This window comes from Felis catus, chromosome C2 (assembly GCF_018350175.1).
Source record: "Felis catus isolate Fca126 chromosome C2, F.catus_Fca126_mat1.0, whole genome shotgun sequence".
In the NCBI taxonomy this organism is placed as follows: domain Eukaryota; kingdom Metazoa; phylum Chordata; class Mammalia; order Carnivora; family Felidae; genus Felis; species Felis catus.
In genome coordinates, this window is record NC_058376.1 from 39,954,239 (window position 1) to 39,965,650 (window position 11,412).

Consider the following 11,412-nt stretch of genomic DNA (forward strand, 5'->3'; position numbering starts at 1 on the left):
CTCTCTCTCTCTCTCTCTCAAAAACAAACAAACATTAAAAAAAAATAAATCAAACTTAACCCATTTGGCTAGAAGGAATCAGGCTTCTTATGAGGATATGGAATAAGTTATAATACCTTACGAAAGTACACATAAATGAGACACATTAATTAAAAAACAGAAGTAAGCAAAATAGATGTGACAAAAAAGAGGCAGATCTTTGTAAAATAATGTGGCATATATTTTTTCCAGTGAATTTAAGATAGTTTGATCAAATTATGCAATCCATTTTTGCAATTAGTATGGTAGATACCAGTTTACAATGAGGGAATCAAGTTTCAAAAAATTAATCAGTGGCAAAAATAGAATTAATCAATGATTGTAAAGCACTGAGAAAATTCATTTCTGACACTAAGTCAAGAACAGGACTAGTCCTACATTAAGGCTAATTCACAGATGCGCACATGATATGTGAGAGCGGGAGAGGCAGAGTGAGTGAGTGAGAGAATCCCAAGCAAACAGGGCTCAATCCCACAAACCATGAGACCATGACCTGAGCCAAAATCAAGAGTCAGAGGCTTAACTGATTGAGCCACCCAGTGACCCCTGAACATGCCCTTCTTACTCCCTGGATATCTTCACTCACAGGTCTTTGATGATGACCACTGGTTATCGCTTTACTAGACTAGTCCCCTTCTCTTATGATTAGGGTGACCATATAGTTTATTATCCAAATATGGATAGCTTTTAGAAGAAACGTGTTATTTTAAAAGTTGTACTGTGGAACAATTTTTACTGTGTGAACTGGGAACTGGATATAGATAGGGCTCCATATGATGTGTGTCTGGCATGGTTGAGGAAGCAGTTATGGCTCATCATGACTGTTACTTGTAAGATTTATATAGCCCAAAGCAGAAACCCAAATGGACATGTAAGGAGTATATTTTGGGGGTGCCTGGTTGGCTCAGTCAGTCAGGCAGCTAACTTTGTCTCAGGGCATAACTTCACGGTTTGTGAGTTCAAGCCCCACACAGGGTTTTCTGCTGTCAGCACAGAACCCACTTCGGATCCTCTTTCTTCCTCCTTCTTTGCCCCTCCCCCAACTCACACACAGACACTTTCAAAAAATAAACAAACATTAAAAAAAAAGGAAGTATATTTTGATAGGGGGTTTAGAAACAGATGGTGGGAATATTTAATTTGGGCATCCTGGCGGGATAGCTTGTAACTGAGGGGCCAAAAATATATATAAAATATAGTAGAGGGCAAGGACATTCACTTTCCATAGATTAATGGGAATAAAATAAAAACCAACTATCCACTATCCAGATTTGCTACAGTGACTTAGGGAGTATTTTTTAAATATTGTTAAAAATATTGATTAAAAATATGACTTTCTTCCTTTTATCAACTAGATTATGACTGCTATCTAAAATTTTATTGAATTTAATATTTGAGCTCTAATTTAAGGCCTACAATTTTTAATTGATTTTTTCATCGGATGGACCTCAAAAGCATTATGCTAAGTGGAGTAAGTCAAAGACAAATATTGTATGACCTCACTTATATGTGTAATTAAAAAAGAAAAAAAAACATGTTCATAGACACAGAGAACAGATTAATGGTTGTCACAAGGTGGGGGTGCAGGTGGGCAAAATGGGTGAAGGGGTTAAAAAAAAAGTACAAACTTTCAGTTATAAAATAAATAAATCAGAGGAAGTAAGGTAAATCATGGTGGTTATAGTTAATAATTCTGTATTGCATATTTGAAAGTTGCTAAGAGAGTAAACCTTAAAAGATCTTATCCCAAGAATAAAAAACACTGTAACTAGTGTGGGAGGGGATGTTAAATAGACTTACCTTGGTGTTCATTTTACAATATATTCAAATATCAGAGCATTATGTTGTACACCACCTGAAACTAATATAATGCTATATGTCAATTTTAAGCCAATTACAAAAAAAAAAAAAAAAGAAAAAAACCCACTAGGACATATGTGTTTAAGAAGCCATATAAAATTTGGTTAATAATTTCTATCAATATATATTCATATCATTTTCATTTCATAGCATAGGTATTTTTGCATGTGTTTAAAAAGTCTAATATATTTTAACTGTCTACATATTTCATTATATATTGGTGTATTCATTTAATGTTAACTTATTGCTGAATAGTTAGGACAATTTCAATATTTGACTACACATGCACTCATGAAAATTTTTTTATAAATATGTGCTAATACCTGTGGTTACTTCCTTAGACTCCTAAAAATGAATTGTTATGAAAATGAAAATGGATTGTTGAAAAGATAGGAACAATGTTAAGAGCTGAGATACATACTGCCAAATTACCTTCTATAGAGGACCTTTAAGTTTGTACTCTTACCAGCTACTCTGGAATATGAAGTTGTCAACATGCCCTCGAAGTATTGAACAACAGTATGTGGATAGAAAGAATATGGTATCTGATTTTCAACTACATAGTTTTGTTTGGTCCTGTCTTATTTGTTTATTTATTTAAAGAGGCAGAGTATGCAAATGGAGGAGGGGTAGAGAGAGAGGAAGAGACAGAATCACAAGCAGGCTCCAAACTGTTAGCGCAGAGCCTGACATGGAGCTTGAACCTGCAAACCGTGAGATTATGACTTGAGTGGAAGTCAAGAGTTGGATGTTTAAATGAGCCACCCAGGTGCCCCTGTTCGGTCTTAAGTTTTTTATCGGAAACACTAATATGGAAGAATATTGAATGCACTGTCAATATTATTATATATATATAATTTCAGCAGTCTTCCCTTTCCATTGATACCATTATACTTGACTAATTTTGAAGACTGGCATACAGGAAGGAAATATTAAAAATGACTAACAGGCACAGTCATGCTAGCATTGCTTAAGAATATGAAAGCCAGAAAAGACTTTGGAAGTTATCTACACCTCCAAGAATTTAGCAAATTACTTAGGCGACAAGTGGTCAGTTCTGGAAGGCTTTTCAAAAGAAGTCTTCCAACCTAGTCCCACAGTTCTTTTTATGAAAAGGACCTACAGACATTAACTGGCTTGTCATTACCACCTGACTGCTTGGTTGCAGCATCGAGTTATGAAAGAAGAGATGGTGGGCAGGTGGGGTTGCAGCAGGGATCCAGGGAGAGCTGGTAGTTTTCTGTCTGTTCCTGGCAGTCTTAATTGTGGATAGCATCAGAAATATTCTCTTCCAAGTTTTGTAACAATAAACCCATCTGCCATCTGGGGATGCTGATAAAAGCTCACGATATTTGCATCTCAGGGACTTCGCACTGGTAAATCTTGAGGAGGCATGCACATGTTCCAAGTGCCCAGTGAACTAAGCTGCCATGATAATACAGAGCAGGTGTAAGGAATATTCCATCTGTGCAGTGTAGGAATTAGACGTCCTTATTTAGAAAGTGAAACAAACATACATATTTCTCAAGTGTTTGGTCTCACTAAATATTCCCTCATCTAGGTTGTCCCAATAAGAGAAAATATAGATAAGAAAAAGAACAGGGTGTATTATAATTCATAATTCAACCAGTTTGTTTCCTTCATTTGAATAATTGCTCATTTAAAGCTTCCATTTATTGGCCTTGTTAAAAACATAGTCTTTTTTTCTTTCCATAGTGGTGTCTTTTGCATTAGTCATTCCATTTTTAGAACATTTACTCCTCTCTGAGTCTTCCCAAATCAGTCTGTTCAACAAATACAAATACAATTAATTCTTTAATGTGAGTAATTTCATTTTAACAGCACTTTAAGTGTAGCGACTTTTCCAAAATAGTACCACCCTCATGACTGTAACATTCCATCCTTTCACTCAAAGGCTTTGGAAAAGTAATAGAGAAAAAAAAATGGTAACAAGGAGAAATCAATTCCATTAGCCGCTGTGATGTTAATTTTTCTATGTTAACTTGGCTAGGTTGTAGTCACCAGTGATTTAATCAAACACTAACATAGGTGTTGCTATGAAGGTATTTTGCAGATGTAGTTAATATCTACAAGCAGTTGACCTTCAGAAAAGGAGATGACCCTCAATAATATTATCGACCTGATCCAATTAGTCAAAGGCTTTTATAAAAGAGCAAAAATTGAGATTTCACAGACAAGAAGAAATTCTACCTCAAGTGTACAACATCAACTTCTGAGTTTCCAATAGGTTGACTGCCCTAAAGATTTCCAACTTGCTAGCCTCCACAAACATGAGCCAATTCCTGTAAGTATATGCATGCATGTACGCACACATGCACACACACATTCTATGATTCTATGTGTCTATTTCTCAGGAAAAACCTGATACAGCTATTAATCACATTAGTGTTCAAGATTATCAGCTGGCTGAATTATCCTTACTATTGTTAACAACAATACCTTGCTTAAAGTAGCAATTCTAATCAGAACTGGAAGAGACGTGAAATGCACAGAAAAACACAATCCATGAGATTATACCAGAATATGCGGGGATTTCAGAATTTAAAAGAGTTTAAAGTATGTTTTAAGGTAAAATTATAACTAAAATTAGTCAGGTATAAATGTAAAACTGAATGTGCTAGCAGCATACATTAAATAAATGGTAAATTGTATTGTATTGACGATAGAAAAATCTCCATGACCTGTTTATAAGTGGTTTCCAACTTCATACACTAGCATGGATAGTGACATTCCAGATGGTCAGGTAAATGATTATTTCTGGTGCTGTCAATATCCTATCTAGTATCACAGTCTAGAGAACTGCAAATTTTATAGTGGAATAAGACAATAAAATATTGTGAAATATTACTGTGAAAAAGGATTTGAAGTAAAACTATCAGGGCACCAATGATATCATGATATCCTACAACCTGACCCTACAAATATGTGCCTAATGAAGCATTCTCCAGAGCTAGTATTTAAACCTTTTTCATAAGCTATGACTCAAGCCCTCTACATGTTTACTTGAAACATTTTTGCAGTTTCTTCTCAAATGGCAAATATTGCCAAAGCATTGCCATATGTCAAATGTAACTCAAGAAATGTCAGATTTTGTGGATACAGAAGATGTTAAAAAGAGGATAAATATATTTATAGAATGCATTGCTATTGAGGGAAGAATCAGTTAATATTGTCATATTTCTACATCTTGCAAAGTATCAATATACTTTTAAATAACTATTAATAAGAAAGTTGATAAATATTTCCTCCCATAGTGAAAAAAATATTTATTATTCTTAACGTACATATCTACCTAGGTATACTGGCAGATTTAAGCAAACAGGTTAAACACTTGAGAAAACACTTAAATTATTTCTAAATCAAGGGTTGCTTACCACAATGTCATACATAGCCTGCATTTAAATTTTGCATTGTCTATATTACTATAATCTTAATAGCAAGTGATATAACTGGGTGTTCAAAATTTATATACCTAGAACAGGAAACACAAATATACCCACAATTATATGGTCAATTAATCTTTGACAAAGGAGGAATGAATATCCAGTGGGAAAAAGATAGTCTCTTCAACAAATGGTATTGGGAAAACAGGACAGTCACATGCAAAAGAATGAAACTGGAACATTTTCTTTCACCAACACAAAGATAAACTCAAAATGGATTAAAGACCTAAATGTGAAATCCAAAACCATAAAAATCCCAGAAGAGAGCACAGGCAGTTAATGTCTCTGACATCGGTCAAAACATTTTTCTAGATCTGTCTCCTGGGACAAGGGAAATAAAAGCAAAAATACACTATTGGGACTTCATCAAAATAAAAATTTTCTGCACAGCAAAGGAAACAATCAACAAAACTAAAAGGTAACCTGAATAGGAGAAGATATTTGCAGATGACATATCCGATAGAGTTAATATCCAAAATATATAAAGAACTGATACAGCTCAATACCCCAAAAATGAATAATCCAATTAGAAATGGGCAGAAGGAATGAACATATTTTCTTCAAAGAAGACATCCAAATGGCCACAGACACATGAAAAGATACTCAACATCACTGATCAGGGACATGCATATCAAAACCACAATGATATATCACCTCACACCTGTCAGAATGGCTAAAAAAAAAAAAAAAAAAAAAAAAAAACAAGAAATAATGAGTGTTGGCAAGGATTGGAGAAAAAGGAACCCTCTTGCACTGTTGGTGGGAATGCAAAATGATGCAGCCACTCTGGAAAACAGTATGGATTTTCCACAAAAAAAACGTAAAGCCCAGTAATCGCACTACTGGGTATTTACCAAAAAAATACAAAAACACTAATTTGAAGGGATACACACACCCCCATGTCTATTGCAGCATTATCTACAATAGTCAACTACAGAAGAAGCCTAAGTGTCCCTCAATAGAAGAATGGATCAAGAAGAGGTGGTGTGTGCGTGTGCACGCGCGTGTGTGCATGCGCACACACATGCGCGCACACACACACTGGAATATTATTCAGTCTTAAAAAGAATGAAATCTTGCCATTTGCAACATGGGTGGAACTAGAGCATATAATACTAAGTGAAATAAGTCAGAAAAAGAGAAACACATATGATATCACTCATAGGTGGAATTTAAGAAATAAAGAAAAAGTGAGAGACAGACAAATCCAGAAACAGACTCAACTATAGAGAACAAACTGATGGTTACCAGAAGGGAGATGGGTGGGAAGATGAAGAAATAGGGGTTGGGAATTAAAAAGTACACATATCATGATAAAAAATTGAATACGATATAAAAAAGAAAAAAAAACCAACTTTATCTACCACGTTGGTAATAAGAATAGCAAATTATACCAGCGCTGAGTTTAGATAAGCAAATAGACTAATTAATACCCGAGTCCCTGTATTTCCCAGGATCCTTATGACTTAGGAAATACTTCATGTACTTTTCTAGGTCCCAGGTTTTGGCATTTGACCATCAGGACATTTACTGGGCATTCACATTCACCAATACTGTAGACACTCTTGCACGTAAGCAAATCACAGCCAGAACTTTCAGTCTTAGAATTAGTCTGTTACCACTTGTTAATCATGATAAGCGTTAATAACACAGGGGGAGATAATTTGTCATCATCTTCTAATGGCAAATAATCATCTATCATAAAAGCAGTCACTTTTCACAAAATTAGGATTTATTTTTCATTCTATTAGCTTTTGCATATTCAAAGTTATCCAACTTATGCTTACAGAGTGGTTTATTGACAAGAGACTGTACATTGTGAGGTGTCAAGGATGGGCCAGGCAGTCTCCAAGTATAGTTTGAGGATTTTAAGTGTAATGGGATAAGTTGAAGTTTTCTTATTCAGACTGAAACTCTTAAAAAGTTCCATAGAGGCAGAGAGGATACTTTCAGTCAACTGACATAAAGACAGAAGTTGTTTAAGAGAACAAAAGAGGGTTTCTTCAAAGGTATGTCAACTCAAATCCTCAATAAATTAGCACCAAATGGAATTAGTTACTTTTCTTGTTGCTTATACAAGCAGAAGCTTGGCATTGACTATCATTTAGTGATACAGCAATGAATTTTATCCTCAAAAGGAGATTAATACTTTGAATTAATACAGTATTTTTTATTCAGGTCAAGTAATGTGTGCCCACAATGATAGGTGATAATACATGGCTTTGCTGCATTTTGTTAGAATATGCAAGCACTCAATATTTTTGTATGGAAATCACATTAGATTTGTTTTACACTAGCAAGCCCACAAAAGTTTTCGAAATTCTGTTTGTTTTGTCAAGTTGGGCTGTAATGTGAACAGAAACTAGGGCAAGAGCTGTCCACACACCTTCACTGTTAAATTCCCATAGGGGCCACTCTGGTTTGCGGTAAAAAAAAAAAAAAAAAAAAAAAAAAAGCCTATGATAGGTATTTATTGAATACGTTTAAAGAATGCCCACACTGTTTTGGAAAGGAATTTGAGGTCATTTACTGCAAAAGCACTTATAATTTGACAATTAAAAATGGACTAAAAAAAGAAATATCAAAAGTTATCTATCCAAAGGGAAGCAGAGAGTGGTACTGTAGACTTTGGTCCAGGTCCTGCACTAAGGGAGACAGTAAATATCCCAAGAATTAGTCTTATAGTGGCAATCACTGTGTAAACGGAGTGTAGCATGAAGACACAGATATTAAATGGGGGACGGTTGCCAGAGAAGATTCTAGAAATGCCCAGAAAGTTGACATGAGGAAACTACTACATTTATATGCATTTTGTCTACTACACAACTTTACCTTCAGGGTGACTCTGCTTTGCCATTTCTCTCCTTATTTTTCTGCCCTAGGAAAATAGTAGTTAACTGTTGCTCAAAAGATGTTGGAGGAATGGGGTAAATCAAAGTTAGCCAGTTTCTGAGAGTTAATACATGGTGCTAACCCTTTTGGTTCACTCATTTATTAAAAAACAAAACACAAAACTTTCTAGGGGCTCCTGGGTGGTTCAGTCAGTTAAGCAAGCAACCAACTCTAGATTTCGGCTCAGATCATGATCTCATGGTTTGTGAGATGGAGTCCTGCATCCAGCTCGTGCTTACAGCAAGGAGCCTGCCTGGGATTCTCGCTCTCTCTCGTCTCTGCCCCATGCTCTCTCACTCTCTCTCTAAATAACTAAAAGTTAAAAAAAAACTGTCTTAAAAAAATTTTTTTTAACGTTTATTTTTGAGACAGAGAGAGAGAGACAGCACGTGCAAGCAGGGCAGAGAGAAAGAGAGAGACACAGAATTCAAAACAGGATCTGGTCTCTGAGCTGTCAGCACAGAACCTGATGAGTCAGAGCCTGATGCAGGGCTTGAACCTACGAACTGCAAGATCATGACCTAAACCGAAGTCAGACGCTTAACCAACTGAGCCACCAAGCTGCCCCTAAAAAACAAACTTTCTAAGGTAGGGATTGGTCTTCTCTCCTCCTCCCGCAAAACACACTCTAGCAATAAATTGCAAGCCTTTTTGCAAACTGACACTAATCTTTCCATTCTGATTATTTTTAAATGTTATTTTAAAAGCAGCTTTAAGTTTTGTTAATTGTTTAGGTTGTTTTCTTGAATACATCAGATAAATTGTTTTCTTAATATCCTGTTCAAGAAAACTAAGACGTATAAAGACATTTTATTAAAATTTCAAAAAAAAAAGTTGAAAGGAAACCAAATTTTGATGCCTAAACTTATAAATCTTCATTAGAAAGTTTAAAAAGTTTTATTGTCACAAAAAAGGTCATTAAAAGTCTGAGATTGATAATTTCACTGCATTTAAAAATGAACCTTTAGAAAATGAAATTCAGTTTAGGCAAAACAACCTTATGCACCTTGAATAGTGCTCAACGTTATTTAATTTTCTAGCTCCTCACAATCCACTTTTATTCTGTTCAACATGGATTGCTTTTATTCATGATACTGACATTTGCTTCATGTACACCAGCAGGTGGCACTACACACACCTAGAGCCAAGAAAACAAAAGGAATTAAGATTTATCTGAGAGTGTTGATTACTATCAGGAAAATAGACTTCTTAAAAACAAGTCTATTATTTTTTAAGTAATACCTATAATGAAAAGTCAAAGCTTGACTTCTTAGCACGTTTATGAATTATACAGAGATGATCAAAGATACATAGAGACAGGGAAGCACCTAGAATGCACACTGAATGTGTTTCTAGGACAAATAGAAAGAGAGCAGATCATTTTGTAGTTTTGCCTGGTGCCTGGAAGGCCCTTCAAGTGGCATTTTCAGGGGATTCCCAAATGTACTGAATTTATTGATTAAGAAAAATACTCCATGATGAAACTGGAATGAATTCTGAATCATAGGTAAGTGACAATTATTTTGTTTCAGTTCTCAAGAAGAAAAATGTAACATTTTATTCTATTTAAATAATCTTACCACTGAAACCATAGATACATGAGGGAATGAAATAACATTTTTTAAAAAAACTAAAGTTATGCTCTGATACAAACTATCTTCTAAATTTGCAGTATCAAAGCCCACATTAAACTCGTCTGCTAGCATAAAACTTGCCAAATATCACAAAGTATGTGAAGAAAATAAAATCTACTGAGTGAATACTGATTTACTCTGTATCCCTAATTATAAATGAAATAAAATGCATGCTTTTTTCTGTTTAATATATCCTCGTCAATACTCTAGGAAAACATAGTAGAAAAGCCTTCTAGATGTGGGCAGCCAAATCTGGCTCATCATCAGTTTTGGTAAATACATTTTATTGGAACATAGTTATTCTCATTTGTTTGTGTGTTATCTATGCATGTTCTCACACTATAACAGCTTCACCTTCATACTGGACCCCTTTACTGTGCTTTACTTTTTCACAGGGCTAATCTTCCTCTGATATTTTGTGTATTTTCTGTCTCCCGTCATTAGTATATAAGATGCCTGAGGCCAGGAACTTTGTATGACCGTACTATCCCTGGTTCTTAGAAAATTTCATAACACTTTGCTGCTCAAAGTATGATCTGGGGACCAAGCAGCATGCGCATCACCTGGGAGATTATTAAAAATGCAGAATTCTAGAACTACTACATTAGTAGCCAAACAAGACCCAAGTGATTAGTATACACATTAAAGTCTATGAAGCACTGGCCTATCACACTTTTAGCTTTTCAATAAATATTGGATGACAGCATAAAGTTTGGATAGAAGATGGTACTTAGCTGAACATATAGATGGAGGTAGAGAGAAGCCAAGGGTAGTAATGGAATTTCCGGTTTAGGCAATGGGGCAGGGGGGGTGGAGCCATTCAATGAGACAGGGAACACTAGGCATAGGCAAATGTATGGGTAGAAAGACGAAAATTTAATTTTGCATATTTTGAAGTTGAGTCTGTTAGGAACAGCCAGTAGGTAATTGAATATAGAAACTTGAAGTTCAAGAAGAGATTAAAATTAGATATACAGATTTCTTTTTTTTTTTTTTTATAGATATAGGCTACAACAATTCAGAGACACACTTTGTATGTATCCCAATTATATCTTGGCCAGATGAAGACAAACTAGGGTGCTCACAAAAACATTGTTACTTAAATACTGAACTAACAGGTTAAGTGGTGTCAGCTATAATTCCCATGGACTTAACTTTGCCCGGATTGAACACACCTTGTGGTTTGGAAGGAGACTTCCTGCTACCAATTACCCAACATGTTCAATCATTTTAGTCTGTGGTTCATATTATCAGTCAATACTGGCTGATACTAAATAAATGTTGTGGTCATAGTTAACTGGTTAATGCTAAGGTTTAGAGAGACCAATCTGCATGGGGCCATCATTCTGAAGCTCATGCCTTAGCTATGGATACATTAGACTCATGGCAGGTAATCAGAATAAATATTTAGGGGGCAATTCTTTCTGCTTCACTGAAGCATTTAGCTTAATTGATTACACTCAGCATTTACAGATAGTGAGGATCCTTGGTCGTAAATTGCTCAGATGATTATTCTCAATGGA